Here is a 14,652-nt window from a genome sequence, read left to right on the forward strand (position 1 = left end):
CTCCTCCTGCCTCAGCCTCCCGAGTAGCTGGGATTACAGGCACCCACCACCACGTCCAGCAAATTTTTGTATTTTTAGTAGAGAAGGGGTTTCACCATGTTGGCCAGGCTGATCTTGAACTGCTGACCTCAGGTGATCCGCCTACCTTGGCCTCCCAGTGTGCTGGGATTACAAGCGTGAGCCACCATGCCTGGCCAGCATTGAAATCTCATAGGAGCAGGAACTCTATTGTGAACTGCTCATGCAAGGGATCTAGGGTGCACACTCCTCATGAGAATTCAGTGCCTGATCTAAGGTGGAACAGTTTCATCCAGAAGCCATTCCCCTCCATGGTTCATGGAAAAAATTGTCTTCCATGAAACCGATCCCTGGTGTCAAAAAGGTTGGAAACCACTGGTCTAATGGACTATTATTTATTGAGTGCTTATTAATAAGCCATGTACTGTGCCAAGTCCTTTACATAAAGTATTTAATTTAATACCTACACAACAACTGGAGACATGTATTTTTGTTTCCATTAAATGTATTAGGAAAACAAAGTATAGTAAGTTGAAGACAACTCAGCAAATTTGCACAGCTCCTAGGTGAAAGAGCTGGGATTTAAATGTACCTTTGCTTGCTTCCTAAGACTGCACAACCTATACTTTGTATTTTGTGTTGAATTTTTGCTTATAAAACAAGTGATATAGTGAGGTATTGTTTTATTTTGTTTTGAAGAACTGCTTTCATTTTTAAGGTAGAACATAGGAATACAATGCTAAATGTACAATTCAGCTAAAAAACATGAACAAAGTGCTGAAAACTATTAGGATAAAATTAAAATATATTGAAATCTTATCCAAGTGTCCAGTTTTACTTGCTGAGAATTTTCTTGGACCCATTAAATCAGTCTTGATTATCTCAAACATTTGAAATATAGTATCATGCAGTTTCAAATATGTAAGAAGCAGAGAAAATATGTAATATCTTCAGTATCAGTTTTCTTATACCTTCCCTAATTCTTAACACATAGAATTATAAGATCAACACACATCAACAAGGAATCTATTCCTTTCATTCCTTGTTGACGACCACTAAGTTATTCTGAACAAAGGTATAGAGAATGTACATGGCACCTGCCTTCCCACAGCACCTTTGATGGCCACCTGTTTCACTCATAACTGTTGTTCTACAAGAAGCCTTTTGTTGGTCTTGCTTTATATCACATGGCTCTGTGCTCCTAGTTCCAGATGATTGAACCAGATGTAGGCATAGGATGACTATAAATCAACATATACATATACAGGTGACTGTATCATAGGTCAAAAACTGAGCTGAGACAACAAGATTCTCAGTATCAGTAATTCTATGTAATGAGTACCAATTGCCATGAACTTATCATGAGTTTGCTGCATCTACACTAGGATGGAATTTTGAAAACCCTAATTTAAAAAAAAAAGTAGCAGATGGAGTTGAATTAAGCAACACTGCAGAGTACTGCAATAATAGTACTAAAGAATATGGCTGATTGGTGAATGAACGATGCTATTCTTGGTTACTATATTTTTTTTCTAAAAGCTTGACATTTATTTACAAGTTCTGCAATCTCCAATGGCACATTTTAGAGGAATATGCTGGCATTTAGTGTGTGTTGCAATTTAGTCCATTAAAATTTCATGTGAATACATATACATTCTTCCATTATCGCTTATCGAAATGTCTTATAAGCATTGTTATTCCACTATAAAATCAAAGCAGAACTGATCAGAAGTATTTTCCCACATTAACTTCTTATATTAAGAGAACTTAATCGCCTTTATAGCAGAATGCACTCCTATGGATAAATGAAATGAAAATAGGAAGCAGAAAAAAGCACAACATACTCAGTGCCTTTCAATACATATATTGCCTACAAGTGAAAACATAAAATGTGCTATGTGGTAAGTTATAAGGTCTCTGGGGCAAGAAGCCTTGTCCAATTCAATAACTTAAAAAAATTATACCATAGCTAGCACAAATGATTTTAAGTTAGTAAGTTTAAAAAGGTTACAAGTTAGTAAGACTAGATTTTTTTAAAAATGATTTTTAAAAGGATGGTATGTTGTAGCATAAATATTAAATCATGATTTTGTCACTCTATGTCATGTCAAAACAATTCAGCATCTACGTATTTATTTCTTAGAGTTAAGATCCTAGGATAAATCCTCACGTAGACATTCCAAAGCAAATACGCAAAATGATTTAGTTAGCCATATCTGAAGATACTTTCTTATGAAACAAAATGATTGACCAGACATGAATACAGTTCTCCAGCAAAAATGGTAAATTGGGAGAAGTAAGCGATTGTGAGAGCTACCTTGAGATGCTATGGGTATAAAAATTATACTTACAATCCAGAATATGGGAGTTCAGTGCAGGAAAATTTCTTAGTGTGTTGGAGCTCGATGGAGTGCCTACCTAATGCGTCTAACATATTACTTGACCCAGTTGAGACTGCTGAGCTGCAAAAGTTAGTACAAAATCAGTAAGCTCAGGAGAGCAAACTTTTACCTAGGCTTATCAGTAGGTATTGATCATACCCAAACAGCTGATTTATTATTAATACTACCCTGTAAACTCCAAGATTAACTATCCTGGACCTAGTTTTAACAGCCACAATTTATGAATAATTGCCCTCTCTAAAAAGATCCACAGGGATATTATGTTTTGACCAGAATTTTCCAGTTTGAGCAGCCGAATTTATAATTTTCCAAATTTTCAATTCAGTTTAAAATTTGAGCCTGAGTAGGAGAAACCTATAATAATAGGGAATAATAATAAACATAATAACAGCTGCCATTTACTTGTAGCTTACTATAAGCCATGTACATACAATCATCACAATAACCCTGCAAGTTATTGGTATCCCTACTCTACTGATGAGTCATAGACTTAGAGGTAGTGTTAGACTTCTAGTAAGTTTCAAAGATGAAGAGTAAATTCAGTTTGGTCCCAAATTCTTCAACAATATTATCTTAGTTCAGGCTGTCATAACAAAATATTTCAGACTGGATGTCTTAACCAACAAAAATGTATTTCTGACAATACTGGAAGCTGGAAGTTCAAAAACAGGGTGCCAGTATAGTCATGTTCTCAAGAGTGGCCTCCTCTTAACTTGCAGGGGGCCCCTTCTCTGTGTCTTCTCGTGGTGGAGAGAGGAAGTTCTGGTTTATCTTCTTATTATTATAAGAGCACTAATCCTATCATGGGAGCTCCACTCTCATGACCTCATCCAAAACTAACTACCTCACAAAGGCCCCACCTAGTACCATCACATTGGGAGTTAGGGATTCAGGATTTAAATTTGTGAGAGACACAAACTTTCAGTCCATAACATGCACCTGAAAGAACATTAATATTTTTCTTTGCAATAGTTTCTAAAATATGTTATGAAGAATCATTTGTGTAGTGCTTTACAAAAAGAGTATGCATGTTCTCTTCAGAGAAATTTGAAATGCAGCTTATCTGAGACATTTGTAGAAAAAAAAACCTATTTTACTTCAGTTAGTATTTTCCAAACTTGTGGTAATATTAAACAACTTTCCACTGAACACGCTTTGAGAAATGTTACATTTCTGTCAGTCATGCTCTTTTCTCTCTAAATGCTTCCTGAATGAGATTATGACTCTAGGTTTTGGAAATCTAGGTAACATATAACATGTTACTAGGCCAACAGAAATGAACATAAAGAAAAATCCTAATTGCATTTCATTTTTTATTCTGTCAGTGGATGAAAAAGCTAAGGCAGGAGTCAGTGATGGTATTGAAATGTCATATCATGTTTAAGTGTTATATGCTTAATGTTCAACATCTTGCAAGATAAATAATAGTCGTGATGGTTGTGATAGCTATTATTTATTATTATTATTATATGAAGCACAAAGGCAAGTTAATTGAAATACAAGTCCCTCATCATAGGGGGCTTTTAAATATCTAGAAAATTGACTACTGTACACAATGGACATTATTGTATCACTGCAGCACATGACAGTCATTACGTCTGCTGCTAAAGAACTTTGTTGAAGGCACTCACTCTTTAAAACAAACCTACATGTGAAAAACAACTGCAAGAGATTCATATGACTAAAGCTTCTACAAAAGTTTCAGAGTAGAAGTGAGTAAATTTAAAAAACACACACACTTAACCCTTCAGAGTGTGAAATAAGTTTCTGTAACTCCATTTTTAAATGTCATGATAGACCTCAAAACAATTAAGTGAATATAACTAATGAAAACCAAATTACTAAATCGATAGTGTAATTGAGGCCAAACTAAAATTCACTCTAACTGACTTGAAATACTTAGATTTCACCAGCTGAGTACAGGATCTCAATTGGACAATATGATGCTATTGGTGAGGAAACTTGCAGAAAAATCTTTATTCTTACACTTGAGATTAATAATAAAGAATAACAGAATGTTTCAAAGCATGTGAAGTATTCCAATATCCAAATATTCATAGCATTAGCTTATTAGTATGATTATACAAAGGTTGGCTAGCCACATTCCATAGATCAGGAAAGAAACACTATTAATTTGGCATCTATATTTAAGATAGAGCTCAAATTAATTTTAAATGACTTAGTTTATACACACAAATTTTATTTTATGTTATTTTTTATAGTGTCCAATCTGTAGACTAAATTGCCCCTTATGAAAATCTACATATAGAACTTGAGAGCTGGACATATAAAATTCTACATAAAATTTAGGAGGTAGTATAAGGTCCTGAGGTCCTTGGAGACATTCCAAAGGAGGAAAAATTGAGTATGAAAAAGTCATTTATAGAAAATAGGTGAAAATATGAAGAGAAGCAATACTAATTCTTGCTTATGGGCCTGGATTGTTGAAATAATGCTAGAGATATGGTAATAATTGGTAGAGTTCAGATGGTAAATTGATTTAGTATATCTGATTATATGATAGACACTGGAAGATAGGGAGAAATGTGGTAGAATGATTTGGACAATACCTATAATTCCCCTGAGTGTGATTCAGTGAGAAATATTAACTTTCATAAAACCATAATTTGATCAATAATTTTCTTTTCTTTTGTATATTAGAAAAGCATACAATTGATGAGCCAGCTCACGGGCTGATGAGGTTGTGAGTTTTAGTATGTAAGCCTTGAATAATAACTTATATGCTGTGAATTAATCTGTCTCATTTACAAACTCACCAAATATTTGATGTTCTTTTAATGAGGAAAAAACCTTTTTTCAAAAACTAGAGAATAATCTTAAATTAACACAGAGATATAAACGACTGATATTAGACTCATTGTTAAATATTGGATTGGGGTGATTGGAAAAAATGCAAAAATGGTAGAAGGGACACAATAGCCTAAAATGAGTCTGATCTATCAATGAGCCTACTGATGTTTATAGTGGATGATGTTGATACCAATGTCTCTCAGTTTAAGCAAGATTCACTAGCATCTTTTGAATAAATAAAGTATAATCAAGTCATAACCAATACAGTAAAGCTTTTAATTATATTGAGCTTGTTTAAAAATTTCTAATTTATTGTATAATTATAACTACATTTGGTCTATTAATCCATTGATAGGTATTTAGGTTGATTTCATATTTTGGCTATTGTGAAGAGTACTGCAATAAACATGGGAATGCAGCTATTTGTTCAGCATACTAATGTCATTTCATTTGGTTATATACCCAGTAGTGAGATTCTTGCATCATATGATAGTTCAGATTGTAATTTTTTGATCAACCTTCATACTGTTTTCCATCATGGCTGTACCAATTTATGTTCCCACCAGTTACATACAAGTGTTCCCTTTTCTCCACATTACTGCTAGCATTTTTTAATTTTTTGTCTAATAGGCATCCTAATGGGTGAGATGATAGCTCACTGTGGTTTTGATTTTTTACCATGATTACCAGTTATGTAGAATATTTTTTTCATATATTTGTTAACCATTTGTATGTCTTTTTGAGAAATGTCTATCCATATATTTTGCCCATATTTAAACTAGGTTATTTGTTGTTGTTTTTTTGTTTGTTTTTTGGTTTGCTACTGAGTTATTTGAGTTCCTTATATATTCCGGACATCATTATTCAACCACAAAAAATAATGATAGCAAACGACTCTGTCTGACAGCTTTGAAGAGAGCAGTGGATCTCCCAACACGGAGGTTGAGATCTGAGAAGGGACAGACTCCCTGCTCAAGTGGGTCCCTGACCCCTGAGTAGCCTAACTGGGAGACATCCCCCACTAGGGGCAGTCTGACACCCCACACCTCACAGGGTGGAGTACACCCCTGAGAGGAAGCTTCCAAAGCAAGAATCAGACAGGTACACTCGCTGTTCAGAAATATTCTATCTTCTGCTGCCTCTGCTGCTGATACCCAGGCAAACAGGGTCTGGAGTGGACCTCAAGCAATCTCCAACAGACCTACAGCTGAGGGTCATGACTGTTAGAAGGAAAACTATCAAACAGGAAGGACACCTACACCAAAACCCCATCAGTACATCACCATCATCAAAGACCAGAGGCAGATAAAACCACAAAGATGGGGAAAAAGCAGGGCAGAAAAGCTGGAAATTCAAAAAATAAGAGCGCATCTCCCCCGGCAAAGGAGCGCAGCTCATCGCCAGCAACGGATCAAAGCTGGACGGAGAATGACTTTGACGAGATGAGAGAAGAAGGCTTCAGTCCATCAAATTTCTCAGAGCTAAAGGAGGAATTACGTACCCAGCGCAAAGAAACTAAAAATCTTGAAAAAAAAGTGGAAGAATTGATGGCTAGAGTAATTAATGCAGAGAAGGTCATAAACGAAATGAAAGAGATGAAAACCATGACACGAGAAATACATGACAAATGCACAAGCTTCAGTAACCGACTCGATCAACTGGAAGAAAGAGTATCTGCGATTGAGGATCAAATGAATGAAATGAAGCGAGAAGAGAAACCAAAAGAAAAAAGAAGAAAAAGAAATGAACAAAGCCTGCAACAAGTATGGGATTATGTAAAAAGACCAAATCTACGTCTGATTGGGGTGCCTGAAAGTGAGGGGGAAAATGGAACCAAGTTGGAAAACACTCTTCAGGATATCATCCAGGAGAACTTCCCCAACCTAGTAGGGCAGGCCAACATTCAAATCCAGGAAATACAGAGAACGCCACAAAGATACTCCTCGAGAAGAGCAACTCCAAGACACATAATTGCCAGATTCACCAAAGTTGAAATGAAGGAAAAAATCTTAAGGGCAGCCAGAGAGAAAGGTCGGGTTACCCACAAAGGGAAGCCCATCAGACTAACAGCAGATCTCTCGGCAGAAACTCTACAAGCCAGAAGAGAGTGGGGGCCAATATTCAACATTCTTCAAGAAAAGAATTTTAAACCCAGAATTTCATATCCAGCCAAACTAAGTTTCATAAGTGAAGGAGAAATAAAATCCTTTACAGATAAGCAAATGCTTAGAGATTTTGTCACCACTAGGCCTGCCTTACAAGAGACCCTGAAGGAAGCACTCAACATGGAAAGGAACAAGCGGTACCAGCCATTGCAAAAACATGCCAAAATGTAAAGACCATCGAGGCTAGGAAGAAACTGCATCAACTAACGAGCAAAATAACCAGTTAATATCATAATGGCAGGATCAAGTTCACACATAACAATCTTAACCTTAAATGTAAATGGACTAAATGCTCCAATTAAAAGACACAGACTGGCAAACTGGATAAAGAGTCAAGACCCATCAGTCTGCTGTATTCAGGAGACCCATCTCACACGCAGAGACATACATAGGCTCAAAATAAAGGGATGGAGGAAGATTTACCAAGCAAATGGAGAACAAAAAAAAGCGGGGGTTGCAATACTAGTCTCTGATAAAACAGACTTTAAACCATCAAAGATCAAAAGAGACAAAGAAGGCCATTACATAATGGTAAAGGGATCAATTCAACAGGAAGAGCTAACTATCCTAAATATATATGCACCCAATACAGGAGCACCCAGATTCATAAAGCAAGTCCTTAGAGACTTACAATAGACTTAGACTCCCATACAATAATAATGGGAGACTTCAACACTCCACTGTCAACATTAGACAGATCAACGAGACAGAAAGTTAACAAGGATATCCAGGAATTGAACTCATCTCTGCAGCAAGCAGACCTAATAGACATCTATAGAACTCTCCACCCCACATCAACAGAATATACATTCTTCTCAGCACCACATCGTACTTACTCCAAAATCGACCACGTAATTGGAAGTAAAGCACTCCTCAGCAAATGTACAAGAACAGAAATTATAACAAACTGTCTCTCAGACCACAGTGCAATCAAACTAGAACTCAGGACTAAGAAACTCAATCAAAACCGCTCAACTACATGGAAACTGAACAACCTGCTCCTGAATGACTACTGGGTACATAACGAAATGAAGGCAGAAATAAAGATGTTCTTTGAAACCAATGAGAACAAAGATACAACATACCAGAATCTCTGGGACACATTTAAAGCAGTGTGTAGAGGGAAATTTATAGCACTAAATGCCCACAAGAGAAAGCAGGAAAGATCTAAAATTGACACTCTAGTATCACAATTAAAAGAACTAGAGAAGCAAGAGCAAACACATTCGAAAGCTAGCAGAAGGCTAGAAATAACTAAGATCAGAGCAGAACTGAAGGAGATAGAGACACAAAAAACTCTCCAAAAAATCAATGAATCCAGGAGTTGGTTTTTTGAAAAGATCAACAAAATTGACAGACCACTAGCAAGACTAATAAAGAAGAAAAGAGAGAAGAATCAAATCGACGCAATTAAAAATGATAAAGGGGATATCACCACCGACCCCACAGAAATACAAACTACCATCAGAGAATACTATAAACACCTCTACGCAAATAAACTGGAAAAATCTAGAAGAAATGGATAATTTCCTGGACACTTACACTCTTCCAAGACTAAACCAGGAAGAAGTTGAATCCCTGAATAGACCAATAGCAGGCTCTGAAATTGAGGCAATAATTAATAGCCTACCAACCAAAAAAAGTCCAGGACCAGATGGATTCACAGCTGAATTCTACCAGAGGTACAAGGAGGAGTTGGTACCATTCCTTCTGAAACTATTCCAATCAATAGAAAAAGAGGGAATCCTCCCCAACTCATTTTATGAGGCCAACATCATCCTGATACCAAAGCCTGGCAGAGATACAACAAAAAAAGAGAATTTTAGACCAATATCCCTGATGAACATCGATGCAAAAATCCTCAATAAAATACTGGCAAACCGGATTCAGCAACACATCAAAAAGCTTATCCACCATGATAAAGTGGGCTTCATCCCTGGGATGCCAGGCTGGTTCAACATTCGCAAATCAATAAACATAATCCAGCATATAAACAGAACCAAAGACAAGAACCACATGATTATCTCAATAGATGCAGAAAAGGCTTTTGACAAAATTCAACAGCCCTTCCTGCTAAAAACTCTCAATAAATTCGGTATTGATGGAACGTACCTCAAAATAATAAGAGCTATTTATGACAAACCCACAGCCAATATCATACTGAATGGGCAAAAACTGGAAAACTTCCCTTTGAAAACTGGCACAAGACAGGGATGCCCTCTCTCACCACTCCTATTCAACATAGTGTTGGAAGTTCTGGCTAGGGCAATTAGGCAAGAGAAAGAAATCAAGGGTATTCAGTTAGGAAAAGAAGAAGTCAAACTGTCCCTGTTTGCAGATGACATGATTGTATATTTAGAAAACCCCATTGTCTCAGCCCAAAATCTCCTTAAGCTGATAAGCAACTTCAGCAAAGTCTCAGGATACAAAATTAATGTGCAAAAATCACAAGCATTCTTATACACCAGTAACAGACAAACAGAGAGCCAAATCAGGAATGAACTTCCATTCACAATTGCTTCAAAGAGAATAAAATACCTAGGAATCCAACTGACAAGGGATGTCAAGGACCTCTTCAAGGAGAACTACAAACCACTGCTCAGTGAAATAAAAGAGGACACAAACAAATGGAAGAACATACCATGCTCATGGATTGGAAGAATCAATATCATGAAAATGGCCATACTGCCCAAGGTAATTTATAGATTCAATGCCATCCCCATCAAGCTACCAATGAGTTTCTTCACAGAATTGGAAAAAACTGCTTTAAAGTTCATATGGAACCAAAAAAGAGCCCGCATCTCCAAGACAATCCTAAGTCAAAAGAACAAAGCTGGAGGCATCACGCTACCTGGCTTCAAACTATACTACAAGGCTACAGTAACCAAAACAGCATGGTACTGGTACCAAAACAGAGATATAGACCAATGGAACAGAACAGAGTCCTCAGAAATAATACCACACATCTACAGCCATCTGATCTTTGACAAACCTGAGAGAAACAAGAAATGGGGAAAGGATTCCCTATTTAATAAATGGTGCTGGGAAAATTGGCTAGCCATAAGTAGAAAGCTGAAACTGGATCCTTTCCTTACTCCTTATACGAAAATTAATTCAAGATGGATTAGAGACTTAAATGTTAGACCTAATACCATAAAAATCCTAGAGGAAAACCTAGGTAGTACCATTCAGGACATAGGCATGGGCAAAGACTTCATGTCTAAAACACCAAAAGCAACGGCAGCAAAAGCCAAAATTGACAAATGGGATCTCATTAAATTAAAGAGCTTCTGCACAGCAAAAGAAACTACCATCAGAGTGAACAGGCAACCTACAGAATGGGAGAAAATTTTTGCAATCTACTCATCTGACAAAGGGCTAATATCCAGAACCTACAAAGAACTCAAACAAATTGACAAGAAAAAAACAAACAACCCCATCAAAAAGTGGGCAAAGGATATGAACAGACATTTCTCAAAAGAAGACATTCATACAGCCAACAGACCCATGAAAAAATGCTCATCATCACTGGCCATCAGAGAAATGCAAATCAAAAGCACAATGAGATACCATCTCACACCAGTTAGAATGGCGATCATTAAAAAGTCAGGAAACAACAGGTGCTGGAGAGGATGTGGAGAAATAGGAACACTTTTACACTGTTGGTGGGACTGTAAACTAGTTCAACCATTATGGAAAACAGTATGGCGATTCCTCAAGGATCTAGAACTAGATGTACCATATGACCCAGCCATCCCATTACTGGGTATATACCCAAAGGATTATAAATTATGCTGCTATAAAGACACATGCACACGTATGTTTATTGCGGCACTATGCACAATAGCAAAGACTTGGAATCAACCCAAATGTCCATCAGTGACAGATTGGATTAAGAAAATGTGGCACATATACACCATGGAATACTATGCAGCCATCAAAAAGGATGAGTTTGTGTCCTTTGTAGGGACATGGATGCAGCTGGAAACCATCATTCTTAGCAAACTATCACAAGAACAGAAAACCAAACACCGCATGTTCTCACTCATAGGTGGGAACTGAACAATGAGATCACTTGGACTCAGGAAGGGGAACATCACACACCGGGGCCTATCATGGGGATGGGGGAGGGGGGAGGGATTGCACTGGGAGTTATACCAGATGTAAATGACGAGTTTATGGGTGCAGCACACCAACATGGCACAAGTATACATATATAACAAACCTGCACGTTATGCACATGTACCCTACAACTTAAAGTATAATAATAATAAATAAATTAAAAAAAAATAATGATAGCCTATCATTTGCATCAACATGGACACACCTAGAGGATATCATGTCAAGTGAAATAAACCAAGCACAGAAGAATAAATATCACATGATCTCATTCACCTGAATCTAAAAAATTGTTAATCTTATGGAATTAGAAAGTAGAACAGTGTTTACCAGATGTTAGGGAGAATAGAGGGGATGGGAGTATGGGGAGAGGTTGATCAATGGGTACAAAGTTACACAGAAGGAATAAGTTCTGGTGTTCCATTGCACAGCCAGGCAACTATAGTTAATGATAATATATAATTCAAAATACCTAGAACAGAGGAGTTTGAATCTTCTCACTACAAATAAATGACAAGCGTTTGAAGTGATGGCCATGCTAATTACCCTGATTTGATTATTACACAATGTATATATGTATTGAAACATCACACTGTATTCCATAAACATGTACAATTATTGTGGCTCAATTAAAAAAATAAAACTTAAAAAAATAATTATTTTGAAGTGACATCAGCCAAACAGTGAACTAGGAAGCTCTAGGTATCTATTTTCCCCATGGAAACATTTAAACAAGCAAACAAAAAAGTAGAGACCGGCTAAACGTACTTATAGGAGTTCTGGAAAATAGCCAAAAGTGTACAGCAACCACGTGAATGCCCAATCAAGAAGAGCAGAATTCAAATGGCGGGAAATTTCCTCACTTTTTTTTTATTGATTGTTACCTTCATATACCCAGTATTGCACAGTGTTGGTTTAGAGGAGGCAGCTTCCCTGTTTCCAGTTCCCTCCCTCAAAGCAGGGACAGCATAACAATGTTTTAACTTGTCTGTGGGCTTTCTGAGTGACTAGTATCTGTTTCACTTGACTTGGAGTTCAGTCAGGGAAAAGTACTTTGATGATCTTTGGTAAAGCTGCTGGAAAACTATCACCCACAGATACCTGAGGCCAGATATTTAAGGTGAAGATATTCAATTGACCATCTAAGGCAGCAGTCCATTTCTCAGTTCTCTCCTTTAAACTGGAGGGAGCAGAGCAGAACTTATTTGCAAGATTCTAATTTATCTGGGGGATTCCTAAAGGACTAGTCTCTGTTACGTGTAACTCAGATCTCAGCCTGGAAAAGTGACAGAGAGCAGCAAGTACTACTCATAAAAATTGAAGGGGGACTACAGACCTGTAGAAGCCTGGAGTTTCTCAAACCACACACCTGTAAGGATAGCTAATTGCAACAAAACAAAACAGAATGTTGGCATGTCTTGGTATAGATGAAGACAAATTGGAACACATGTACATTGTTGGTAGGAACTTAAAATTGTGCAACTACTGGCCGGGCACGGTGGCTCACACCTGCAATCCCAGCACTTTGGGAGGCCGAGGCGGTCGGATCACAAGGTCAGGAGATCAAGACCATCCTGGCTAACACGGTGAAACCCCATCTCTACTAAAAATACAAAAAAAAATTAGCTGGGGGTGGTGGTGGGCGCCTGTAGTCCCAGCTACTGGGGAGGCTGAGGCAGGAGAATGGCGTGAATCCAGGAGGTGGAGCTTGCAGTGAGCCGAGATCGCATCACTACACTCCAGCCTGGGTGACAGAACGAGACTCCTTCTCAAAAAAAAAAAAAAAAAAAGTGCAAAAGCACAACTACTATGGAAAATAGTATGGAAGTTACAAAAATATATATATAATTACTATATAACACAATTCCTCTTGTGGGTATATATCCAAATGAATTGAAATCAATAATTTGAACATATATTTGTATGCTCATTTTCACAGCACCAATAAAGGAATGATGGAAACCAACCCATATGGCCATCAACGGATAACTGGATAAAACGTGGTATGTACACACAATGGAATATTTTTTCAGCCTTACAAAGAAATGAAATTCTGACACGTTACAACATGGATAAGCCCTGAAGACATTATTCCACGTGAAATAAGCAGACACAGGAAGACAAATATTGTATGATTGCACTTATACGAGGTACCCAGAGCAGTGAAATTGATAGACAGTGAAAGTAGAATGATGATTGTCAGATGCTGGGGGAGAGGGCTGTGAGGAGTTATTGTTTATTTGGTACAGAGTTTTCATTTAAAAAGATAACAAAAGATCTGGAAATAAATGGTGATAATTGTTGCACCATGTTAAGGTATTTAATGCCACTGAAGTGTACATTTAAAAATGGTTAAAATTTGCAATCTCATATTATGTGGGTTTACCACAATAAAAAATAAATATGAAGAATATTTATATTATATTTATCTTACTGACATACTTACATTATTAAAAACGTTATTAAGTACATGGCAAATGTCTTTTAACAAAAATATTTGATTAATTATAATTATTGTAGAGACGGGCTTCTATAAACATGCCAGATAAAATAAAGTGTACTGTATTTTTTGATGAGAATGACAGTGGCAGTCTTTTTAAAGAAAAGAACAGACAGGGATTTTTCTCAAGATATTATTTGGAGTGTCTATTAGAATTGGCTGAATATTTATATAACCTGCAACAGCAGAATTGATCATGCAGAAAAAAACCCCAGCAAAAATGACAGCAGATCATTTGAAATTAACCAGTTACAGGAACAAAGGAGAGGAAAGGAATAAAAAGCATGAGGACACCAAACAGGACCTATGGAACACCGTCAAGTGAAAAATATATACGAAATATTATATTCTTAGGAAGAGTAGAGAAGAAAAAGGGGGCAAAGACCTATTTAAAGAAATAATGGTTTAAAACTTTCCAAATCTTGGGAGGGATAATAACATCTAACTACATGATACTGGAAGGATCCCAAGCTGGATCAATCCAAAGAAGATTATGAGTCACATAATAAAATGTAAAGGGGAGAAACAGAATTTTACGAGTTTTTTTAATGGAATTGAAGTTAAGTTGTTATTAGCTTTAAACAGATTGTTATATGATGTTGTATGAAAGCCTTATAGTAACCACAAAGAAAACACG

This window comes from Macaca mulatta, chromosome X, assembly GCF_049350105.2.
Source record: "Macaca mulatta isolate MMU2019108-1 chromosome X, T2T-MMU8v2.0, whole genome shotgun sequence".
NCBI classification, from domain to species: domain Eukaryota; kingdom Metazoa; phylum Chordata; class Mammalia; order Primates; family Cercopithecidae; genus Macaca; species Macaca mulatta.